The sequence below is a fragment of the Macaca nemestrina genome, chromosome 11 (assembly GCF_043159975.1).
Source record: "Macaca nemestrina isolate mMacNem1 chromosome 11, mMacNem.hap1, whole genome shotgun sequence".
NCBI lineage: Eukaryota > Metazoa > Chordata > Mammalia > Primates > Cercopithecidae > Macaca > Macaca nemestrina.
Window position 1 is genome coordinate 1,236,582 of NC_092135.1, and position 20,284 is coordinate 1,256,865.

The 20,284-nt window shown below is 38.7% G+C and overlaps 1 long non-coding RNA gene across 2 annotated transcripts in view; it reads left to right on the top strand.

The window, feature by feature from the left end:
• Positions 1-20,284, top strand: part of LOC105492400 (uncharacterized) — a 245,953-nt gene that overhangs the window by 199,840 nt on the left and 25,829 nt on the right. For both annotated transcript variants that reach the window (XR_011609640.1, XR_011609639.1), the window contains one exon: positions 1,405-1,475. This is a non-coding gene — a long non-coding RNA (uncharacterized lncRNA). The remainder of the gene's footprint in view (positions 1-1,404; positions 1,476-20,284) is intronic.

Here is a 20,284-nt window from a genome sequence, read left to right on the forward strand (position 1 = left end):
CAGAAAATGGGCTTTTCTTTTCTATTGCATCACCAGGCTGCAAATTTTCCAAATTTTTATGCTCTGCTTCCTCTTGAATGCTTTGCCATTTAGAAATTCCTTCCCCCAGATACCCTAAATAATCTCTCAAGTTCGAAGTTCCATAGATCTCTAGGGTTGGGGCAAAATATCGATAGGTTCTTTGCATAGCAAGAAGAACATTTACTCCAGTTCCCAACAAGTTCCTCATCTCCATCTAAGACAACCTCAGCCTGAATTTCATTGTCCATATCATTATCAGCACTTTGGTCAAAGCCATTCAACAAATCTCTAGAAAGTTCCAAACTTTCCCACAGCTTCCTGTCTTCTGAACCCTCCAAGTCTCTAGGAAGTTCCAAACTTTCCCACATTTTCCTGTCTTCTTCTGAGCCCTCCAAATGGTTACAACCTCTGCCTGCTACCCAGTTCCAAAGTTGCTTCCACATTTTTAGTTACCTTTACAACAGCACCCCACTCTCTGCGGGACCAATTTACTGTGTTAATCTGTTCTGATGCTACTAATAAAGACTTACCGGAGACTGGATAATTTATAAAAAAGAGGTTGAATTGACTCACAGTTCAGCATTGTTGTGGAGGCCTCAAGCAATTTACAATCATGGCAAAAGGGGAAGCCAACCACAATTCAAGATGAGATTTGCGTGGGGACGCTGCCAAACCTTGTCAGGCCTAATCTCAGTTATGAGGGCTTCATCCTCATCATGTAATCACTTCCCAAAGACCTTACCTGTTAATACTATTACAGTGAGGATTAAGCTTCAACATATGAATGTGGAGTGGGACATACTCAGACTGTAGTATATACCTAGGAGTGGAATTGCTGGGTCATATGGCAACTCTTATGTTGAACAGTTTAAGGACCTGTTTTCCAAAGTGGTTGCAATGTTTTACAATTCCACCAGCAATGTGTGAGGGTAGTTTCTCCCCATCCTAACCAATATTTATTATTGTCTGTCTTTTCAATTATAGCCATTTTGGCCTTATTGTGATTTTCATTTACATTCCCTAATGACTAAAAATGTTCAGTATCTCTTCATGTGGCCACTTGCATATCTTCTTTGCAGAATTTTCTTCAAATTCTTTGCCCAGTTTTAATATTGGGTTATTTGTCTTTGTCATTGAGTTGTAAATGTTCTTTATATATTCTGAATATAAGCCTCATACTGGATATAAGATTTGCAAACATATTCCCCCATTCTGTGGATTTTCTTTTCACTTTCTTGATAGTATTATTAGAAGCACAAAAGTTTTAAATTTTGATGAAGTCAATTTATCATTTCTTCTTTCATCATTTGTGCTTAGAGTGTTGCACCTAAGGAACTACTGCCTAACTTAAGGTCATGATTTACTTCTATGTTTTCTTCTCAGGTGTCTATAGTTTTAGCTCCTGCATTTACGTCTGTGACTCCCTTTGAGTTAAGTTTTGTGTATGGCATGAGGTAAGTGTCCAACTTGATTCTTTTGCATGTGGATAGCCAGTTGTTTCAGCATTATTTCTTGAAAAGACGATTCTCTCCCTATTGGATGCTCTTGGCATCCATGTGGAAAACCAATTGATGATAAATATGTGAATTTGCTTTTGGACTCTCAATGTCTATTTGTATAACTGAATCATATTACCTTGATTACTATAGATGTGTAAGTTTTGAAATTGAAAAGTGTGAATCCTTCAACTTTGCTTTTCCTTTGTAAGAATTTTGGCTATTCTGGGTCTTTTTTATATTTACATAAATTTTAGGATCAGTTTGCCAATTTCTGGAAAAAAAAGCAATTTTTGATTTTGTTAGGGATTTTGTCAAATATGTAGGTACATTTTGGAAGTATTGCTATCTTAATATTAAGTATTCAGATCAATAAACATACAACGTTTCATTTATTTAGACCTTATTAATTTCTTTTAATGTTTTTGTAGTTTTCAGTGTACAAATCTTATACTTTTTTCTTAAATTATTTAAGCTTATTATTCTTTTTGATACTATTGTAAATGGAATTGTTTTCTTAGTTTCGTCTTCAGGTTATTCATTGTTAGTGTATAGAAATACAATTGATTTTTATATATTAATCCTATATTCTTTTCCCTTGCTGAATTTATATATTCTAATAATATTTATTGTATTCTATAAGACATTTTATATACAAGGTGATGCCATCTGTGAATGAAGATAGTTTTATTTCTTCCCCAGTATTGATGTCTTTATTTTCTATTGTTGCCTAATTGCTCTCTGACTTGAACCACCAGTACAATGTTGAATACAGAAGTGGTGAGAATAGGTAACCATGTCCTGTTCCTGAACTTAGAGGAAATATTTGTCCTTAAACCAATAAGTATATGTTACCTGTGGGTTTTTAGAGATGTCCATTATAAGTGTGAGGAAGGTATTTTCTAGTCCTAATTTGTTGAATGTTCTTGTCACGGAAGGATGCTGGATTTCATTAAATGCTTTTTTTTTTTTTTTTTTTTGGCAAGCCTTGAGACGACCATGAGGCTTTTGTCTTCTGCTTTATAAATAAGGCTTACTACATTAATATCTTGATGATAAATCAAATATATTCCTGGGAAAAACCCACCTGGTTATAGTATATTACTTTTTATATATTGCTGGATTTGATTTACTACTTGAGGGATTTCTTGAGGACTTTTGAGTTTATATTCACTGAGATTTTGGTTTGTAGTTTTATTTTCCTATGATATTTTTGTCTAGTTTTGATATTAGCCTAATAATAGCCTCATAGAATGAGTCGGGATGTATTCTGTCCTCTTCTGTTTTGTGGAAGAATTTATGAAGACTTGGTATTAGTTATTCTCCAGGTGTTTTCTAGAATTCTTCAGTGAGGCCATCTGAGCCTATGCTTTTCTTTGGGGAGAAAGATAGAAATTCAGTTTCTTGACTTTTTGCGGGCTTATCGAGATTCTTTACTTCTTGAGTGAATTTTGATAATTTGTTATCTTTCTAAAAATCTAAACATTTGATCTAAGTATTCGAATATGTCAGCATATAGTTGTTCGTGGTATTTGCTTGTAGTCATTTTTTAATTATGTAAGGTAGTGATATCCCCTCTTTCATTTCAGATTTTAGTAATTTGAGTCTTCTCTCTTTTTCCCCCAGAAAATGTAAAGTTTAGCCAATCAATTGATCTTTCAAAGAATAAAATTTGATTTTGTTGATTTTCTTTATTGTTTTATATTCTCTGATTTATATCTACATTTACTTATTTTTTTCTATTTCCTTCCTTTTATTTACTTTGGATTTAGTTTGCTCCTCTTTTTCTAGATTCTCAAACTTAAATATTAAGTTTGAGAGCTTTCTTCTTTTTTAATAAGTTTATGGCTATAAATATCCTCTGTGCACTGGCTTCGATGTACCTTACAAGCTTTAGTATCTGGGGTTTTTGTTTTCATTCATCTTAAAGTGTTGTCTAATTTCTCTTCTGAGTTCTTATTTGAACAATTAGTTACTTAGTAGTGTCTTGTTTAATTTTCACACACTTGTGAGTATCCTAAATGTTCTGTTACCGATTTCTAAGTATGGTTGAAGAACATACTTCATATTAATTTATCCTTTTAAATAGATTGAGGTTTGTTTTTAATGGCTTTGCAATTTTCTGTTCTGTCAAATGTTCCATTTGCAATTGAACAGAATGTGTACTCTGCTATTTTAGGGTGCAATGTTCGAGAGATGTCTGTTAGGTCTAGTTAAAGTGTGGTACAAATCTTCTCTATTCTTGTTGACCTTCTGCTTAGTTATTTATCCATTATTTAAAGTGAGGTACAGAAGTCTCCAAATATTATTGTTGAACTATCTATTTCTCTCTTTAGTTGTCAGTTTTTGCTTCCTGTGTTTTGGACTCTGTTGTTAGGTGCATATATGTTTACACTTGCTAGATCTTCCTGATGGGCTAAATCTTTACCATGAAACATGTCCCTTTAAATTTCTAGTAATAATTATTGTCTGAAAGTCTAAATTTTTCTGATTTAGGGTAGCCACTCTAGCTATCTTCTGGTTATTGCTTGCATGGTATTACTTTTTCAATTCTTTTATGTTCAAACTATTTGTGGTCATTGACTCAAAAGATTGGCTTTTATAGATGGCACATAGTTGGATCATGTGTTTTATTCATTCTATCAATCTGTGTTTTTTGATTGGAGTGTTTAATTCATTTGCATTTATGTAAGTACAGATATGATAGAATTTACATTTGCCCTTTTGGTTTTTGTTTTCTATATGTTTTACATCTTTGTTCTTCTATTTCTTCAATACTCCCTACTTTTGTGTTAAGTAGAATTTTTCTAGTATGCCACTTTAATTACTAGTATATTTTTGTGTTATTTTCTTCATGGCTTCCTGATGGCATTACAACTATTGCCTTGGTTTAAAACTTTCTAGTTTTGATTAATGCTAACTTGATTTCAATATCATACAGAAAATTTACTCCAATTTATCTCCATTTTCCTCTTCTTTGTATTATTAATGTCATATAAATCAAGTAGTTATAAGCTCATCAACACAGTAGTATGATTATTTATTTATGTGGTTTTAAAAACAGCTTTATTGAGATTTAATCACATATAGAATTCACCTACTTTAAGTGTACAATTCAATGGTGTTTAGTATATTCACTGAATTGTTCGTGTATCTCACATTATTAAAGAAAAAAGGAATTTAAAATAAATTTATACTGTCTTTTATTTATATATATGGAGTTACTTTTACTGGTGCTCCTTTATTTCTTTATCTAGGTTTGAGTTTACAATGAATATTCTTTCATTGCATCCTGAGGAACTCCCTTTGTATTTGTTATACAAAGGATTTGCCATTACTGAATTATCTCAGTTTTTGTTTATCTTGGAATGTCTTAATTTTTCCTTCATTTCTGAAGGACTTTTTTTTGCACATAGAAATCTTGACAGACTTTTTCTTTAGTACATTGATTGTCTCTTCCACTGCCTCTGGGCATCCATAGTTTTAAACGAAAAACTTGTGAATTTCAAGAGTGTCTCTTTGTCTTTGACTTCCCCCGGTATAATTATAATATAAATAGGTACGGATTTCTGAGATTATCTTACTTGGAATTATTTAATTTCTTGGATTAACATTTTCCTTTAAAATTTGGCTATTTCTGCAAATATTCTCTCTTCCCCTTTCCCCTTTTTTCCTCCTTTTTTGTTACTCCCATTATGCATATATTGGTTTGCTGGATGATGTCCTACAGGTATCTGAGGCTCTGTTAATCTTTTTTTTCTGTTCGTTTTTTTCTGTCTTTTCCCCGATTGTGTAATTTCAATTGTCCTAATCTCAATTGAAATATTCCTGCATTATTTCTCCTACTTGCTCAAATCTGCTTTTTATCATCTCTAGGAAACTTTTAATTTCAGTTCTTATACGTTTCAGCTTCAGAATGTGTGTGTGATTCTTTATTTAAAAAAATTCTATCTCTTTATCGTTATTCTCTATTTGGTGGAACATAATTTTCATAGACTTTAACACGTTTTGAAGGCATAATTTCATTTAGCTCTTAGAGCATATTTAAAACAGCTGAACTTAATTTTTTTTTGTATGTTCAATATTAGGGTTTGCTCAGAGGCAAGTTTCTAATGGTTGTTTTTTACCCTGTGTATAGGTCATACTTTCTTTTTTCTTTCCATTTTGTAATTTTTTTTTTTTTCTAAACTGGAAATTTATAGTCATATATTTGGCAACTGTGAAAATCAGATTCTTCCCCACTCCCAGGGTTTGTTTAGGATTTTGTTTGTTGTTTGTTTAGTGGCTAATTCTGTATAGTCTGTATTCTTTGCCATGTGTGACTGTATTAGTCTGTACTCAAGCTGCAAATAAAGACATACCCAAGACTGGGTAATTTGTAAATGAAAGAACATTAATTGACTCACAGTTCAGCATGACTGGGGAGGCCTCAGGAGACTTACAATCGTGGTGGAAGGGGAAGCAAACACATCCTTGTTCACATGGCAGCAGCAAGGAGAAGTGCCAAAAAAAAAACGGGGGGAAATGCCCCGTATAAAACCATCAGATCTCGTGAGACTCCCTCACTATCATGAGAACAGCATGAGGGTAACCGCCCCGGTGATTCAATTACCTCCCACCAGGTCCCTTCCTTCACATGTGGGGATTATGGGAACTACAATTCAAGATGAGATTTGGTTGGGGACACAGTCAAACCGTATCAGTGACCATTAAAATTTCTGCTCACTTTGCTTAATGGTTAAGTAAAGATTGGACAGAAATTTCCTTAAATGTTTGGTATCAGTAAGTCACCATTCTTTGCTGAGGAGCTCTTTCTGAATATCGGGCACACCTTTAACATTCAGCCAGGCATTTAACAAGCCTGCCTTGCCCTTTACTTCCTGCTTGAGCAGAGCCTCAAAGTACAGAAGTAAGAAGGCCTTAGGGCCTTCTCAGGCATTTCTTGAGCGTGCACATAGCCCTATATATGTGCATAGAACTTTCTGATTACCAGAAATGTCATAGCTTTACAAAGCCTCTATATACACCTCAATGTTCCACTTTTCCTTTTAAGCATTTGATCAGCCTATTATTAGCCTCAACTGTTATTCACTTCTTTAGGCAGTCGCAAAGTTAAAAAATTGCCTATGAATGGCTTCAACAAATGCCCCTGGGAAAAGGTTCTTTTCACTGGACAAGCTCTGAATCAGGTCACAAAAAGACAGTCTTGCATGCAGAGTCTTTTGGGAAATGAACAGACTAGTCAAATAATGACAATTCTTTGAGAAAGAGGCTTTGAAGGATCTCTGACCACATTCTGCCTCCTGTAGTTGCTGCCAAACTGCTGGGTTTTTTTTGTTGTTGTTGTTGTTTTGTTTTCTTTCTTTTTAACCTGCAGAATTAGAGAGAGAATGGGAAATGGACATGTTAAATGCCACAAAGCGCACTATTCTTACAGTGATTCAGCTGCTTTTCTTAAATTCACACTCAGGATTGCTGCAAGCCTTTGCTTAGTTTCTAGAGTTCTGAAAAACTTACTGTTTTGGCCAGTTTTCTCATTGCTTTATGGAGGATAGAGCTTATGGAAATCCTTACTTTACTATTTTTGCTGATGTCTGATGTGTTGCATATATGTTTTTATTTATATCTAAATATTAAAAAAATTCTTCTCAGAGTTTCAGTTTGACACATAGGCTATTTAGAAAAATTTCTATATGTTTAGAGATTTTCCTTTTGTCTTTCTGTTATTAATTTCTAGTTTAATTCCATTGTGGTCAGAGAAGACACTGCATAGAATTTAAATTCCATACATTTTTTAAGGATTTGGTTAAGCTCGGTACACAGTCTATCTTGTTTAACATTTTATGGGCATTTGAAAAGAATATATAGTCTCCTGTTGTTGCTTGGAGTTTTCTGCAGATATCAGTTAGGTCTTGTTGCTTGACGGTTGTTAAATACCCTGCTGATTTCCTGTGTAATAGTTCTGTATGTTCCTGAGAGGTGGGGGGTATTTAAATACCCAACTATAATTGTAAATGTGTCCATTTATTTTTTTAGTTCTTTCATTTTTTAATAACATATTTTTGAGACTGTTGTCTGTTGAATTTTGGATCATTATGTCTTTCTAGCAGATTGATTCTACTTGTGATTATGTAATGTTTCTCTGTGTCTTCCCTAATTTTCTTCGCTCTCAATTGTACCTTATCAGTTATTAATATAGCTACATTTGCCTGTTAAAATAAATGTTTTTATGGTACAATTTTCCATTCTTTTGCTTTGAACTCATGTATGTCATTGAATTTGAAGTGAGTTTCTTATAATCAGCATATAATTGGGTCATGGTTCTATATCTGCTCTGCCAATCTCTGTCCTTTGATAGGTGTATTTAGATCATTTGCATTTAATGTAATTATTGTGTTACCACATAAGTCTACCATTTTATTATTTGTTTTATGTTTATTTCTTATGGTTTTTGTTCTCCTGCTTCTTCTCTCTTCCCTTTTTGTGGATTATTTGAATATTTTTCAAAAGAATTCCATCCTGCTTGATTTGTAATGCTTTTGAGCATATCTTTTAAACTAGTTTTTATAGTTGTTGTTCTCATTATTACAGTATACATTTGTGACCTACAACAGTACACTGATTTCAACGTTTTACCACTTTGAGTGAAATGTTGAAAGTTGACTTCCATTTAAGTCCTTAGGTCTTCACCAGTTTTTATTGTCCTGAATATTTAATGGTGTTATGATTTTTATTCAATTATCAAATATAATTATAAAATTAATGAGTAAAAGAATAGTCTAACATTTTTACTCATATTTATGGTTGTTCTATGTTCCTTTTTTCCCCTGATGCTTTAAGATTCTTCCATTTGTCATTTTCTTTCTCTCTGAAGTACTCCCTTTAGCCCATCTTCAAGGGCATGGAAGCAAACTATAAAATCTTCAGCTTTTCTTCATCTGAGGATGTTTTATTTTATTTATTTTAAAAATTTATTTATTATTATTATACTTTAAGTTCTAGGGTACATGTGCATAACGTGCAGGTTTGTTACATATGTATACTTGTGCCATGTTGCTGTGCTGCACCCATCAACTCGTCAGCACCCATCAACTCGTCATTTACATCAGGTATAACTCCCAATGCAATCCCTTCCCCCTCCCCCCTCCCCATGATAGGCCCCGGTGTGTGATGTTCCCCTTCCCGAGTCCAAGTGATCTCATTGTTCAGTTCCCACCTATGAGTGAGAACATGCGGTGTTTGGTTTTCTGTTCTTGTGATAGTTTGCTAAGAATGATGGTTTCCAGCTGCATCCATGTCCCTACAAAGGACACAAACTCATCCTTTTTTTATGGCTGCATAGTATTCCATGGTGTATATGTGCCACATTTTCTTAATCCAATCTGTCACTGATGGACATTTGGGTTGATTCCAAGTCTTTGCTATTGTGAATAGTGCCGCAATAAACATACGTGTGCATGTGTCTTTATAGCAGCATAATTTATAATCCTTTGGGTATATACCCAGTAATGGGATGGCTGGGTCATATGGTAAATCTAGTTCTAGATCCTTGAGGAATCGCCATACTGTTTTCCATAATGGTTGAACTAGTTTACAATCCCACCAACAGTGTAAAAGTGTTCCTATTTCTCCACATCCTCTCCAGCACCTGTTGTTTCCTGACTTTTTAATGATCGCCATTCTAACTGGTGTGAGATGGTATCTCATTGTGGTTTTGATTTGCATTTCTCTGATGGCCAGTGATGATGAGCATTTTTTCATGTGTCTGTTGGCTGTATGAATGTCTTCTTTTGAGAAATGTCTGTTCATATCCTTTGCCCACTTTTTGATGGGGTTGTTTGTTTTTTTCTTGTAAATTTGTTTGAGTTCTTTGTAGGTTCTGGATATTAGCCCTTTGTCAGATGAGTAGATTGCAAAAATTTTCTCCCATTCTGTAGGTTGCCTGTTCACTCTGATGGTAGTTTCTTTTGCTGTGCAGAAGCTCTTTAGTTTAATGAGATCCCATTTGTCAATTTTGGCTTTTGCTGCCGTTGTTTTTGGTATTTTAGACATGAAGTCTTTGCCCATGCCTATGTCCTGAATGGTACTACCTAGGTTTTCCTCTAGGATTTTTATGGTATTAGGTCTAACATTTAAGTCTCTAATCCATCTTGAATTAATTTTCGTATAAGGAGTAAGGAAAGGATCCAGTTTCAGCTTTCTACTTATGGCTAGCCAATTTTCCCAGCACCAATTATTAAATAGGGAATCCTTTCCCCATTTCTTGTTTCTCTCAGGTTTGTCAAAGATCAGATGGCCGTAGATGTGTGGTATTATTTCTGAGGACTCTGTTCTGTTCCATTGGTCTATATCTCTGTTTTGGTACCAGTACCATGCTGTTTTGGTTACTGTAGCCTTGTAGTATAGTTTGAAGTCAGGTAGCGTGATGCCTCCAGCTTTGTTCTTTTGACTTAGGATTGTCTTGGAGATGTGGGCTCTTTTTTGGTTCCATATGAACTTTAAAGCAGTTTTTTCCAATTCTGTGAAGAAACTCATTGGTAGCTTGATGGGGATGGCATTGAATCTATAAATTACCTTGGGCAGTATGGCCATTTTCACGATATTGATTCTTCCTATCCATGAGCATGGTATGTTCTTCCATTTGTTTGTGTCCTCTTTTATTTCACTGAACAGTGGTTTGTAGTTCTCCCTGAAGAGGTCCTTTACATCCCTTGTAAGTTGGATTCCTAGGTATTTAATTCTCTTTGAAGCAATTGTGAATGGAAGTTCATTCCTGATTTGGCTCTGTGTTTGTCTGTTACTGGTGTATAAGAATGCTTGTGATTTTTGCACATTAATTTTGTATCCTGAGACTTTGCTGAAGTTGCTTATCAGCTTAAGGAGATTTTGGGCTGAGACAATGGGGTTTTCTAAATATACAATCATGTCATCTGCAAACAGGGACAATTTGACTTCTTCTTTTCCTAACTGAATACCCTTGATTTCTTTCTCTTGCCTGATTGCCCTAGCCAGAACTTCCAACACTATGTTGAATAGGAGTGGTGAGAGAGGGCATCCCTGTCTTGTGCCAGTTTTCAAAGGGAATTTTTCCAGTTTTTGCCCATTCACTATGATATTGGCTGTGGGTTTGTCATAAATAGCTCTTATTATTTTGAGGTACGTTCCATTAATACCGAATTTGTTGAGCGTTTTTAGCATGAAGGGCTGTTGAATTTTGTCAAAAGCCTTTTCTGCATCTATTGAGATAATCATGTGGTTCTTGTCTTTGGTTCTGTTTATATGCTGGATTATGTTTATTGATTTGCGAATGTTGAACCAGCCTTGCATCCCAGGGATGAAGCCCACTTGATCATGGTGGATAAGCTTTTTGATGTGTTGCTGAATCCGGTTTGCCAGTATTTTATTGAGGATTTTTGCATCGATGTTCATCAGGGATATTGGTCTAAAATTCTCTTTTTTTGTTGTGTCTCTGCCAGGCTTTGGTATCAGGATGATGTTGGCCTCATAAAATGAGTTAGGGAGGATTCCCTCTTTTTCTATTGATTGGAATAGTTTCAGAAGGAATGGTGCCAACTCCTCCTTGTACCTCTGGTAGAATTCAGCTGTGAATCCATCTGGTCCTGGACTTTTTTTGGTTGGTAGGCTATTAATTATTGCCTCAATTTCAGAGCCTGCTATTGGTCTATTCAGGGATTCAACTTCTTCCTGGTTTAGTCTTGGAAGAGTGTAAGTGTCCAGGAAATTATCCATTTCTTCTAGATTTTCCAGTTTATTTGCCTAGAGGTGTTTATAGTATTCTCTGATGGTAGTTTGTATTTCTGTGGGGTCGGTGGTGATATCCCCTTTATCATTTTTAATTGCGTCGATTTGATTCTTCTCTCTTTTCTTCTTTATTAGTCTTGCTAGTGGTCTGTCAATTTTGTTGATCTTTTCAAAAAACCAACTCCTGGATTCGTTGATTTTTTGGAGGGTTTTTTGTGTCTGTATCTCCTTCAGTTCTGCTCTGATCTTAGTTATTTCTTGCCTTCTGCTAGCTTTCGAATGTGTTTGCTCTTGCTTCTCTAGTTCTTTTAATTGCGATGTTAGAGTGTCAATTTTAGATCTTTCCTGCTTTCTCTTGTGGGCATTTAGTGCTATAAATTTCCCTCTACACACTGCTTTAAATGTGTCCCAGAGATTCTGGTATGTTGTATCTTTGTTCTCATTGGTTTCAAAGAACATCTTTATTTCTGCCTTCATTTCGTTATGTACCCAGTAGTCATTCAGGAGCAGGTTGTTCAGTTTCCATGTAGTTGAGCAGTTTTGATTGAGTTTCTTAGTCCTGAGTTCTAGTTTGATTGCACTGTGGTCTGAGAGACAGTTTGTTATAATTTCTGTTCTTGTACATTTGCTGAGGAGTGCTTTACTTCCAGTTACGTGGTCAATTTTGGAGTAAGTATGATGTGGTGCTGAGAAGAATGTATATTCTGTTGATTTAGGGTGGAGAGTTCTATAGATGTCTATTAGGTCTGCTTGCTGCAGAGATGAGTTCAATTCCTGGATATCCTTGTTAACTTTCTGTCTCGTTGATCTGTCTAATGTTGACAGTGGAGTGTTGAAGTCTCCCATTATTATTGTATGGGAGTCTAAGTCTCTTTGTAAGTCTCTAAGGAATTGCTTTATGAATCTGGGTGCTCCTGTATTGGGTGCATATATATTTAGGATAGTTAGCTCTTCCTGTTGAATTGATCCCTTTACCATTATGTAATGGCCTTCTTTGTCTCTTTTGATCTTTGATGGTTTAAAGTCTGTTTAATCAGAGACTAGTATTGCAATCCCTGCTTTTTTTTGTTCTCCATTTGCTTGGTAAATCTTCCTCCATCCCTTTATTTTGAGCCTATGTATGTCTCTGTGTGTGAGATGGGTCTCCTGAATACAGCAGACTGATGAGTCTTGACTCTTTATCCAGTTTGCCAGTCTGTGTCTTTTAATTGGAGCATTTAGTCCATTTACATTTAAGGTTAATATTGTTATGTGTGAACTTGATCCTGCCATTATGATATTAACTGGTTATTTTGCTCGTTAGTTGATGCAGTTTCTTCCTAGCCTCGATGGTCTTTACATTTTGGCATGTTTTTGCAATGGCTGGTACCGGTTGTTCCTTTCCATGTTTAGTGCTTCCTTCAGGGTCTCTTGTAAGGCAGGCCTAGTGGTGACAAAATCTCTAAGCATTTGCTTATCTGTAAAGGATTTTATTTCTCCTTCACTTATGAAACTTAGTTTGGCTGGATATGAAATTCTGGGTTTAAAATTCTTTTCTTTAAGAATGTTGAATATTGGCCCCCACTCTCTTCTGGCTTGGAGAGTTTCTGCCGAGAGATCTGCTGTTAGTCTGATGGGCTTCCCTTTGTGGGTAACCCGACCTTTCTCTCTGGCTGCCCTTAACATTTTTTCCTTCATTTCAATTTTGGTGAATCTGGCAATTATGTGTCTTGGAGTTGCTCTTCTCAAGGAATATCTTTGTGGCGTTCTCTGTATTTCCTGGATTTGAATGTTGGCCTGCCCTACTAGGTTGGGGAAGTTCTCCTGGATGATATCCTGAAGAGTGTTTTCCAACTTGGTTCCATCTTCCCCCTCACTTTCAGGCACCCCAATCAGACGTAGATTTGGTCTTTTTACATAATCCCATACTTCTTGCAGGCTTTGTTCATTTCTTTTTCTTCTTTTTTCTTTTGGTTTCTCTTCTCGCTTCATTTCATTCATTTGATCCTCAATCGCTGATACTCTTTCTTCCAGTTGATCGAGTCAGTTACTGAAGTTTGTGCATTTGTCACGTATTTCTCATGTCATGGTTTTCATCTCTTTCATTTCGTTTATGACCTTCTCTGCATTAATTACTCTAGCCATCAATTCTTCCACTTTTTTTTCAAGATTTTTAGTTTCTTTGCGCTGGGTACGTAATTCCTCCTTTAGCTCTAAGAAGTTTGATGGACTGAAGCCTTCTTCTCTCATCTCGTCAAAGTCATTCTCCGTCCAGCTTTGATCCATTGCTGGCGATGAGCTGTGCTCCTTTGCCGGGGGAGATGCGCTCTTATTTTTTGAATTTCCAGCTTTTCTGCCCTGCTTTTTCCCCATCTTTGTGGTTTTATCTGCCTCTGGTCTTTGATGATGGTGATGTACTGATGGGGTTTTGGTGTAGGTGTCCTTCCTGTTTGATAGTTTTCCTTCTAACAGTCAGGACCCTCAGCTGTAGGTCTGTTGGAGATTGCTTGAGGTCCACTCCAGACCCTGTTTGCCTGGGTATCAGCAGCAGAGGCTGCAGAAGATAGAATATTGCTGAACAGCGAGTGTACCTGTCTGATTCTTGCTTTGGAAGCTTCCTCTCAGGGGTGTACTCCACCCTGTGAGGTGTGGGGTGTCAGACTGCCCCTAATGGGGGATGTCTCCCAGTTAGGCTTCTCAGGGGTTAGGGACCCACTTGAGCAGGGAGTCTGTCCCTTCTCAGATCTCAACCTCCTTGTTGGGAGATCCACTGCTCTCTTCAAAGCTGTCAGACAGAGTCGTTTGCGTCTGCAGAGGTTTCTGCTGTTTTTGTTATTGTTTACTGTGCCCTGTCCCCAGAGGTGGAGTCTACAGAGACAGGCAGGTTTCCTTGAGCTGCTGTGAGCTCCACCCAGTTCGAGCTTCCCAGCAGCCTTGTTTACCTACTTAAGCCTCAGCAATGGCGGGCGCCCCTCCCCCAGCCTCGCTGCTGCCTTGCCGTTAGATCACAGACTGCTGTGCTAGCAATGAGGGAGGCTCCGTGGGCGTGGGACCCTCCCGGCCAGGTGTGGGATATGATCTCCTGGTGTGCCTGTTTGCTTAAAGCGCAGTATTGGGGCGGGAGTTACTCGATTTTCCAGGTGTTGTGTGTCTCAGTTCCCCTGGCTAGGAAAAGGGATTCCCTTCCCCCTTGCGCTTCCCAGGTGAGGCGATGCCTCGCCCTGCTTCAGCTCTCGCTGGTCGGGCTGCAGCAGCTGACCAGCACCGATCGTCCGGCACTCCCCAGTGAGATGAACCCAGTACCTCAGTTGAAAATGCAGAAATCACCGGTCTTCTGTGTCGCTCGCGCTGGGAGTTGGAGACTGGAGCTGTTCCTATTCAGCCATCTTGCTCCCACCATCTGAGGATGTTTTAATTTCCTCTTTGTTCCTAAAGGAGAGTTTTGCTGGATATAAAATTTTTAGTCAATAATTTTTTCTTTTTCTTCTTTTTTTTTTTTTTAAGGACTTAAAGAATGTTGTGTTCTTCTGGCCACCAAGGTTAGATGAGAAATCTGTCATTCACATTGTTATTCTTCTGTAGGTATTGTGTTTGTTTTTCTCTGGCTGCTTTCAAGATTTATCAGTGTGTTTAGTTTTCAAAAGTTCTATTTTGATGTAGCTTGGCATGGATGTGTTGGGATTTATTCTGTTTTGAGTTCAGCTTATTGGAGCTGCAGGCTTGAGCCTTTTGCTAAATTTGGGAAGTTTTCAGTCATATTTCCTCAATCACCAATTCAGTCCATCTGAGTTCACTCAGCTTCTAGGAGCTGTAGGATTGAGGCTTTTACTAAATTTTGGAAGTTTTTGACCATGATTTCTTCAAACATGAATTCATTCTCATTCTCTTTATCCTCTCTTTTGGGAACTTCAGCCATATGAATGTTAGATTTTTGTTGCTGTTGTTATTCTCTCACACGTGCCTGAAGCTCTGTTTAGTTTTCTTCAGTCTATTTTCTCTCTGTTGCTCAGATTGGGTAAAGTCTATTGATCTAGCCTCAAGTTGATTGAGTGTATGTTCTTTCATTTCCACTTGACTTTTGAATAAATATAGTGCTTTTAAAAATTTCTGTTACTTGGTTTTAATTCCCATTTGTTTCTTTTTTATAGCTTCTATTTCTCTGCTAATATTTTATATTTTTTATTAGTTTCAAGAGAATTTGTAATTGATTCTTTAAGCATTTTTAAATGGCTGCTTTAAAATTATCCTTATCAGATAATTTTAACATCTGTTTCATTTTGATGCTGGACTCAGTTGATTATCTTTACTCATTCAAGTTGTAATTTTCTTGGTTCTTGGTATGGTGGGTCATTTTTTATTGTATCCTGGATATTTTATCTGTTATGTTAGGAGACTATAGGAATTATTTAAGTTTTTTGTTTTAACAGGCAATCATTCTATTTAGGTTTAGCATTCAAGTCTTGAACTGCTTTTGTGGGCTGAGGTTACAATGGTAATTTAATTTTTTAAGTCTTTGCAGTACTTGATTTATCTGGAACCATTGGACTTTTCTGGTGCTGCCTAAGATAGAAGACAGAGTTTCCCCACGCTGAGTGGCTAAGCCTCTCTTGGTCAGGGAGTTTGGTGGGATTCCCCCCACTGATGACTCCTGGCTGCCCAGAGGTCGGTCCAACTCATACTCTTAAATGGTGGTGATGGGTTCACCTCAAGTTGTCAGATGCATTCTTGTTTGACCCTTAATAGGGATGAACCTACCTGGACTGCCTTCTGTTGCTAGATTAGGGGCAGAAAAATGCTGGGTCTGAGGCAGCTTCCTAGATTTGGTTGGGGCATATAAGGCATGCTGCACTGTGCTTTTCCCATTGTCTGTAGCCAGGGAAGGGGAATCTCAAGACTACAGGGTCAAAGAATCTTCCTTGCTATGGTTATAGATCTCTCTACTGAGCCTGTCCACCTGCTCTTGCTTTCTGGGGGAAGAGGGGAGTTTCAGGACTTTCAGGTTCATGATGCTCATGAAGTGAATGGGGCATTGCAGTCTGTCTTGCTTACTGTGACTGGCTCCACTTTCCCATCCTGTGTCTCCGGAAGGGGAGCAGCATCTTGGAAGGGTGATGACAAAGAGAATTCCTGCACTGAGCTGCTTGTTGTGATGAGGTGTCTCTGGCTAGGATTGCAGTAGATATTCTGGCCCATGGGCTTCTTCCTAGGGGCTTCCTGGACCATGTTGCTTGTCTCCGGGTCCCTCCAATTAGATGCTTCTGCCTGCCCTGGTATCTCTTGGCAGGGGAAAGAAGTCTTGGATCTGGCAGGAAAATACAGTGCTTCCCTTAGCCTATTGTTGGTGAAGCTTCCAACAGATACCCTTTAATAGTGCTGATGGGTTCACCTCATGTAGTCAGATGCATTCCTCTTTGATCCTGAGTGGGGATGAACCTACCTGGACTGCCTTCTGTTGTTAGATCAGGGGCAGACAAATGCTGGTTCTGAGGCAGCTTCTTAGATTGACTGGGGGGACGTCAGGCGTGACACCACCGTGCCGCTCCCGCAGTTCTGGGATCCCAAACCAGCTTACCTTCTTCTTACTTTTTTTTTTTGGAGACGGTGTCTCACTCTTGTTGCCCAGGCTGGAGTGCAGTTGCGTGATCTTGGCTCACTGCAACTTCTGCCTCCTGGGTTCAAGCGATTCTTCTGCCTCAGCCTCCCAAGTAGCTGGGATTATGGGCGCCTGCCATCACGCCTGGCTAATTTTTGTATTTTCAGTAGAGACAGGGTTTCACTATGTTGGCTAGGCTGGTCTCAAACTCCCGACCTTGTGATCTGCCTGCCTTGGCTTCTCAAAGTGCTGGGATTACAGTTGTGAGCCACTGCACCCAGCCCTTCTTACCACCTTTTTTGGGCTCTCCTGTTTTGGTTGTCTCTTGAATTATTTCCGGGGTTCTGCTTAGTCAGGAGATGCAGGGAGGAATGAATGGGCCTGCACTGTTTGTCCCTAGGTGTAGTCTTTAAATCCATGCTCTGTTTGGTTGGAGAGTAAAGGTCAGCTGGTCAAAACAGAAGCCGGATGGCTTTATCAGCAGGCTCTCCCTGGTCTCCCCTGCTTTTACCATCAGGGCTGCTGCACGTACATGATATGGTGGTGGTCATTTCCTCATCTGCATCTTCCCTTGGGCTGTGGCTGATGTTTCTGGGTTATTCACAGCTATATTCCCAGGCCTGGCAGCATTCCCGTCTCACAATAGATGCTCAGCAAATGCTAGTTGCATTCTGCCTTTAATACATCATTTGACTCAGTTAGATGACTTTTTGCTTTCCAGAGATGTTGTGACCATTGTGGTCTGCTGTGATGAGGTTAGATTTGTTGAAGTTAAGAATTTGGACTCTGGAACCAACTGCCCTGATTTTGACTTCTGGCTCTGTGACTGGCTGCCCATATGACCTTGGGCAAATTACTGAGGTCATCTGTATGTCAGTTCTTTCAATGGAAAAAATGGGATAATCACAGTACCTGCCCATTAGGGGTGTTAAAAAGATTTGAACAAGTTAATATTCATAACACTATGTGGATGTATTAATTCAATCAATTTAAAAATTGATCATGAAAACATCAAAGAGACATGTTGTGTCTGGTGTGTTCTAGGTGTGCACATGGCGTTTCTGAATGACTATTTATTTTTGCTCTAATTACTCAAAAGAAGCTGCTTAAGGATCTGCTTAAAACTGTCCCTGGGTTGGAGGAGCTGCTAGTCTGCAGTTCAAAGTTTGCTCCTCTACTAGCTTTGTTAAAGTTGGGATAACAATTTTGGCCCCAAGGATTTCTCAGTTGGCCAAATTATCTGCCGCTTCTCAGAGGTCATAGGCTGTGGTGCTGTAATCATTAATGGTAGTTACTTTATGTGTTCGAACCCCAAGTCTGGGCTGGGAAGCCGTCCCCCTCCTTTGATACTGGGTGCTGTATGATGACCTTCTTCCCCTCCCGGAACTTGATCCCCGTGTCTCCCAGATTCAGATGACCTTTTCAAAACAGAAAATCACTCTTATTAGTGTATAAAATGGAGCCAATCGGGAAATGAGTGACTCTGTCTTCATGTTATTGTGCATTGATCCCTCCAGTTCCCACCCTCACAACAACAGGTCAGACACACGGCAAATCCACAGCTCTCCCTGAACCATGTGTGTGCTCACACATCAGCCCCACTTCCTTCCCAGTGTCTGCCAGTCTGCAGTAAATTACCAGATTTTGCTGACGTTGCCATTTCCCTTCTGAGCTTAATGACTTGTTTATTGATGACTGATTTTCCCATATGGGCTTTTATCCCACTAAAACAACATTTGCTGCTTTTTTCTGGACTTCTGCTCCCGGGAAGATGAAGTAGACAAGGTTTCCCCTATTATTCCCTCTCAGAACAACTAAAAGCCTTGGGCATGGTGTACAAAACCAGCCTAAGAAGAAGGCAGGCTGGCTAGAGAGCTCAGGACACGAGGAAAGAGAGGACGGTGAGATCCCTGGGTTTCCTATTTGCCTTGTATATCCCAGACTTATAGGCTACCTGGGAAAGCCATGAGAACAGATTTAAGAGTCCCCTCAAAAGCTTGGCCTTTCTAGCTGAAAGGGACCAGAAAAGGGTCAACTGACACAGACAAAACTCCCAGTGAAACACAACAAAAAACCAGAAGCCCCATCCTCACCCATGCCAGCAGAGTCTGAGTGAGGAGTCTCAATTTCCACCCCACCTGGCTAATAAGGCGCCCCCTGCCTGTGGGGTGTTAGAGGGGACTGACGAGAGGGTCAGGGCCGTCTCCTTCACCCAGCACTGACAAGGCTGGAGGCGGCAAAGGAGCAGCGAGAGGACACTCCTATTCCTACCACGGGGGAATAGCCGACCAGAGAGAGCTGGATTCCCAACGCTGCCCAGCAGTGTCTGTGAGCTCCTCCCTGCTCAGGTACCAACAGAGGCTGAACGGGGGACTTTGACGTCTACCCTCCCCTGAAATAATGCGGTAGCATGATTCACTCCCCTGGGGGAGGAGTATCTGAGAAAGGCAGTAAAATGGGGGTTTAAACAAGATCCAAGTCTCACCAAATCACACCCACAATATTCAGGTTTCAAATGAAAATCATATGTCACACAGAGAACCAGGAAGATTTCAAACTGAATGACAAGTGGCAATCAATATACACCAGCACCGTGATGCTGGCAATGCTGGGATGACCACACACAGGCTTTAACCGGCCAGCATAAAAGTCAGTCCAATGAGCAATGATGAAAATGCTTGGAACAAATGGAAAAACAAAGTATCAGCAAATAAACAGAAAATTTAAAGAACCAAATGAAAATCTTCTTACAACTGAAAAATACAGTAACAGATGTTAAAAAAATAAACCTCACTGGATAGGCTCAAAGCAGAATAAAGAGGACAGAGGAAAGATCTGCGCAATGGAAGAAAGAAAAATAGGAATTCCTAATTTGAAACACGGAGAGACAATAGAAAGAAAAAATAAACAGAACTTCAGGGCCTCGTGGGACTATGACAAAACATCCAACCTGTGTCCTTTGGACCCTGGAGGGAGGAGAATGAGGGCGGGGCTGGAAATGTACTTGATAAAATAATGGCTGAAATTTCCCAAGTTTAGCAAAAGACATAAACCTATAGATTCAAGAAGGTGAGTAAAATTCAAACAGAATAAACCCAAAGGAATCCACATGAAAGCACAGAAGCATAAAACTTATGAAAAATAGACTAAAAAAAAAAAAAAACCTGACCTAAAAGCAGCAAGGGAGAAACAAGACCTTGTCTTTAGGAAGAAAACCTGTGAATGGCAGCAACTCTTCTCCAAGCCATGGGGCCAGAAGAGCTGAAAGAGAAAAACGATCAGTGGAGAAACCCCGTCTCTACAAAAAAGACAAAATAATTAGCTGAGCATGGTAGCAGGCACCGTCGTCCCAGCTACTCAGGAGGCTGAGGCAGGAGGATTGCTTGAGCACTGGAGACAGAGGCTGCAGTAGAGCCGAGATTGCCCTATTACA